Below are 6,000 nucleotides of genomic sequence, written 5' to 3' on the forward strand. Positions count from 1 at the left end.
TCGAACGCTCCACCCGCATTGTTTTTTATTAATAAGGCAAATGCTGTTTGCCTCGAACGCTCCTCCGCATTGTTTGATATTTGAAATGCAAATCCTGGTTTCCTCACTCCACCTCGGCATTGTTGATTATTGATAAGATAGGCAAAGTGCTGGTTTGCCTCAACTCCCAATCCGCTTTGTTGATAGTGGAAAGTGCAACCCTCGCATTGTTTAAATAAGGCAAATCGTGTTTTAGTAACATGCAAATCGTGTTTTATGAACCTCACTGGATCCTGTGTTCTGATAGCAACTGCATGTTTGCTCGAACGCTCCATCGCGGTTGTGACTTATAGATGAAATGCTGGTTTGCCTCGAACGCTCATCCCTGCCATTGTTGATTTGATGAAGATAGCAAATCGCGGTTTGCGCTCGAACGCTCCACCTCGGCATTGTTTATTGATAAGCATAGGCAATGCGTGGTTTCCTCGAACGCTCCCCATCGTTGTTATTTGTTAAGATAGGCAAATTGGTTTTCCAACGCTCACCTCGGCATGTGATTATTGATAAGATGAAATCGCTGGTTCCTCGAACGCTCCACCTCCGAATTGTTGATTATTGATAAGATAGAAATCCTGTTTGCCCAACGCTCCGCCTCTGATTTGATATTATAAATAGCAAATCGCTGGTTTCTCGAACCCCACCTCGCATTGTTGATTATTGTAAGATAGGCAAATCGCTGTTTGCCTCGAACGCTCCACCTCGGCATGTTGATTTTAAATAGGCAAATCGCTGGTTTGCCTCGAACGCTCCACCCGATGTTGATTATGATAGATGCAATGCTGGTTGCCCCGCGAATTAAAAAAAAAAAAAAAAAAAAAAAAAAAAAAAAAAAAAAAAAAAAAAAAAAAAAAAAAAAAAAAAAAAAAAAAAAAAAAAAAAAAAAAAAAAAAAAAAAAAAAAAAAAAAAAAAAAAAAAAAAAAAAAAAAAAAAAAAAAAAAAAAAAAAAAAAAAAAAAAAAAAAAAAAAAAAAAAAAAAAAAAAAAAAAAAAAAAAAAAAAAAAAAAAAAAAAAAAAAAAAAAAAAAAAAAAAAAAAAAAAAAAAAAAAAAAAAAAAAAAAAAAAAAAAAAAAAAAAAAAAAAAAAAAAAAAAAAAAAAAAAAAAAAAAAAAAAAAAAAAAAAAAAAAAAAAAAAAAAAAAAAAAAAAAAAAAAAAAAAAAAAAAAAAAAAAAAAAAAAAAAAAAAAAAAAAAAAAAAAAAAAAAAAAAAAAAAAAAAAAAAAAAAAAAAAAAAAAAAAAAAAAAAAAAAAAAAAAAAAAAAAAAAAAAAAAAAAAAAAAAAAAAAAAAAAAAAAAAAAAAAAAAAAAAAAAAAAAAAAAAAAAAAAAAAAAAAAAAAAAAAAAAAAAAAAAAAAAAAAAAAAAAAAAAAAAAAAAAAAAAAAAAAAAAAAAAAAAAAAAAAAAAAAAAAAAAAAAAAAAAAAAAAAAAAAAAAAAAAAAAAAAAAAAAAAAAAAAAAAAAAAAAAAAAAAAAAAAAAAAAAAAAAAAAAAAAAAAAAAAAAAAAAAAAAAAAAAAAAAAAAAAAAAAAAAAAAAAAAAAAAAAAAAAAAAAAAAAAAAAAAAAAAAAAAAAAAAAAAAAAAAAAAAAAAAAAAAAAAAAAAAAAAAAAAAAAAAAAAAAAAAAAAAAAAAAAAAAAAAAAAAAAAAAAAAAAAAAAAAAAAAAAAAAAAAAAAAAAAAAAAAAAAAACCTCGCATGTATTATTGATAAGAAGCAAATCGCTGTTGCCTCACCCACCGCTTGTGATATGTAAGAAGGCAAACGGTTGCCGAACGCTCCACCCGGCATGTTGATTATTATAAAGAACGTGTTTGCTCGAACTCCACCCGCATTGTATTATTGATAAGATAGCAAATCGCTGTTTGCCTCGAACGCCCACCCGCATTGTTGATTATTGATAAGATGCAAATCGCTGGTTTGCCTCGAACGCTCCACCCGGCATGTTGATTATGAAGATAGCAATCGCTGGTTGCCTCGAACGCTCCACCGGCATTGTGATTATTGATAAATAGCAAATCCTGTTTGCCTCACGCTCCACCGCTGTTATTATATAGATGCAATCGTGGTTTGCCTCAACGCTCACCGCATTGTATTATGAAAATAGCAATCGTGTTTGCCTCGACGTCCCCGCATTGTGATTATTGATAAGATGCAATCGTGTTGCTCAGCTCACCGCAGTATTTTGAAAGATAGGCAAATCGCTTGCCTCGAACCTCCACCGCATTGTATTAAAAGAAATCGCGTTTCCTCGAGCTCCCCCGCATTTATTGATAAATAGCAATCGCGTGCTCCGCCACCCGCATGTGATTATTGAATAGGCACGCGTTTGCTCGACGCTCCACCCGGCATGTATTATGATAAATACAAATCGCTGTTGCCCGACGCCCACCGCATTGTTATTATTGATAAGCAAATCGTGTTTGCCTCGAGCCACCGCATGTGAATTGAAATGCAACGCTGGTTGCCTCGACCTCCACCCGCATGTGATTATGATAATAGGCAAATCGTTTGCCTGACGCTCACCGATGTTATAGAAATAGCAATCGCGTTGCCCGAGCTCACCGCATGTTATTGAAGATAGCAAATCGGTTCCTCAACCACCGCATTTTGATATTGATAAGGCAAACGGTTTCTCGACGCTCCTCGCATGTGATTATTATAAATACAAATCCTGTTTCTCGAAGCACCCGATGTGTATGTAATAGCAATCGCTGGTCCCGACCCCCCCGCTGTGATTATGATATGGCAAATCCGTTTGCTCGACGCCACGCTTGTTGTTATTGATAAGCAACGCTGTTGCCGACGCTCACCGCTGTGATTATATAATACAAATGCGGTTTGCCTCAACGCCCACGCTGTGATTGTAGATAGCAATCGTGTTGCTCAACGCCCACCCGCATGTGATATGTAGAGGCAATCGTGTTGCTAACGCCACCCGCTGTTGATTATTGAAATAGGCAATCGTGGTGCCACCACCGCATTGTTGATTTAAAGCAATCCGTTGCCCGACGCCCATCGCTTGTTTATGTAAGTGGCATCGTGGTGCCGACGCTCCACCGCATGTATAGATAGAGCAAATCTGTTGCTCAACGCTCACCCGCATGTTATATGAAAGAAGGCAAATCGTTGCTCACGCTCCACCGCAGTATATGAAGATAGGCAACGCGTTTGCTCGAACGCCCACGCATGTTTATGATAGCAAACGGTGCTCACCTCCACCCGCTGTGATTGAATGGCAACCGTTGCTAACGCCACCGCATTGTATATGAATAGAAATGGGTTGCTCGAACGCCCACCCGGCATTGTTGATTATTGATAAGATAGGCAAATCGCTGGTTTGCCTCGAACGCTCCACCTCGCATTGTTGATTATTGATAAGATAGGCAAATCGCTGGTTTGCCTCGAACGCTCCACCCGGCATTGTTGATTATTGATAAGATAGCAAATCGCTGGTTTGCCTCGAACGCTCCACCCGCATTGTTGATTATTGATAAGATAGGCAAATCGCTGGTTTGCCTCGAACGCTCCACCGGCATTGTTGATTATTGATAAGATAGGCAAATCGCTGGTTGCCTCGAACGCTCCACCGCATTGTTGATTATTGATAGATAGGCAAATCGCTGTTTGCCTCGAACGCTCCTCGCATTGTTGATTATGATAAGATAGGCAAATCGCTGTTTGCCTCGAACGCTCCACCCGGCATTGTTATTATTGATAAGATAGGCAAATCGCTGGTTGCCTCGAACGCTCCACCTCGGCATTGTTGATTATTGATAAGATAGGCAAATCGCTGGTTTGCCTCGAACGCTCCACCCGGCATTGTTGATTATTGATAAATAGGCAAATCGCTGGTTTGCCTCGAACGCTCCACCCGCATTGTTGATTATTGATAAATAGGCAAATCGCTGGTTTGCCTCGAACGCTCACCCGGCATTGTTGATTATGATAAGATAGGCAAATCGCTGGTTGCCTCGAACGCTCCACCTCGGCATTGTTGATTATTGATAAGATAGGCAAATCGCTGGTTTGCCTCGAACGCTCCACCCGCATTGTTGATTATTGATAAGATAGGCAAATCGCTGGTTTGCCTCGAACGCTCCACCCGGCATTGTTGATTATTGATAAGATAGGCAAATCGCTGTTTGCCTCGAACGCTCCACCCGGCATTGTTGATTATTGATAAGATAGGCAAATCGTGGTTTGCCTCGAACGCTCCACCTCGGCATTGTTGATATTGATAAGATAGGCAAATCGCTGGTTTGCCTCGAACGCTCCACCTCGCATTGTTGATATGATAAGATAGGCAATCGCTGGTTTGCCTCGAACGCTCCACCTCGCATTGTTGATTATTGATAAATAGGCAATCGCTGGTTTGCCTCGAACGCTCCACCGCATTGTTGATTATTGATAAGATAGGCAAATCGCTGGTTTGCCTCGAACGCTCCACCCGGCATTGTTGATTATTGATAAGATAGCAAATCGCTGGTTTGCCTCGAACGCTCCACCCGGCATTGTTGATTATTGATAAGATAGCAAATCGCTGGTTTGCCTCGAACGCTCCACCCGCATTGTTGATTATTGAAGATAGGCAAATCGCTGGTTTGCCTCGAACGCTCCACCCGGCATTGTGATTATGATAAATAGGCAAATCGCTGGTTTGCCTCGAACGCTCCACCCGGCTTGTTGATATTGATAAGATAGCAAATCGCTGTTTGCCTGAACGCTCCACCCGGCATTGTTGATTATTGATAAGATAGCAAATCGCTGGTTTGCCTCGAACGCTCCACCTCGCATTGTTGATTATTGATAAATAGGCAAATCGCTGGTTGCCTCGAACGCCCACCTCGCTTGTTGATTATTGAAAGATAGGCAAATCGCTGTTTGCCTCGAACGCTCCACCGGCATTGTTGATTATTGATAAGATAGGCAAATCGCTGGTTTGCCTCGAACGCTCACCTCGGCATTGTTGATTATTGATAAGATAGGCAAATCGCTGGTTGCCTCGAACGCTCCACCCGGCATTGTTGATTATTGATAAGATAGGCAAATCGCTGTTGCCTCGAACGCTCCCCCGCATTGTTGATTATTGATAAGATAGCAAACGCTGTTGCCTCGACGCCCACTCGGCTGTGATTATTGATAAGATAGCAAATCGCTGTTTGCCTCGAACGCTCCACCCGGCATGTTGATTATTGATAAAAGGCAAATCGCTGGTTGCCTCGAACGCTCACCCGATGTTGATTATTGATAAGATAGGCAAATCGCTGGTTTGCCTCGAACGCTCCACCGCATTGTGATTATTGATAAGATAGGCAAATCGCTGTTTGCCTCGAACGTCCACCGGCATTGTTGAATTTGATAAGATAGCAAATCGTGTTTGCCTCGAACGCTCCACCTCGCATTGTTGATTATGATAAGATAGCAATCGCTGGTTTGCTCGAACGCTCCACCCGGCATTGTTGATTATTGATAAGATAGGCAATCGCTGGTTTGCCTCGAACCTCCACCCGCATTGTTGATTATGATAAATAGGCAAATCGCTGTTTGCTCGAACGCCCACTCGCATGTGATTATTGATAAATAGCAATCGCTGGTTTGCCTCGAACGCTCCACCTCGGCATGTTGATTATGATAAATAGGCAAATCGCTGGTTGCCTCGAACGCTCCACCTCGGCATTGTTGATTATTGATAAGATAGGCAAATCGCTGGTTTGCCTCGAACGCTCCACCTCGGCATTGTTGATTATTGATAAGATAGGCAAATCGCTGGTTTGCCTCGAACGCTCCACCTCGGCATTGTTGATTATTGATAAGATAGGCAAATCGCTGGTTTGCCTCGAACGCTCCACCTCGGCATTGTTGATTATTGATAAGATAGGCAAATCGCTGGTTTGCCTCGAACGCTCCACCTCGGCATTGTTGATTATTGATAAGATAGGCAAATCGCTGGTTTGCCTCGAACGC

General features: G+C 39.7%; 1 protein-coding gene across 2 annotated transcripts in view; it reads right to left on the reverse strand.

Annotated features, from left to right (window-relative positions):
• Positions 1 to 6,000, reverse strand: part of LOC144973765 (uncharacterized) — a 50,171-nt gene that overhangs the window by 37,266 nt on the left and 6,905 nt on the right. The gene's annotated exons all lie outside the window — the stretch shown is intronic.

This window comes from Berghia stephanieae, chromosome 5, assembly GCF_034508935.2.
Source record: "Berghia stephanieae isolate SIO BIC M18660-M18661 chromosome 5, UCSD_Bste_1.3, whole genome shotgun sequence".
NCBI classification, from domain to species: Eukaryota; Metazoa; Mollusca; class Gastropoda; order Nudibranchia; family Aeolidiidae; genus Berghia; species Berghia stephanieae.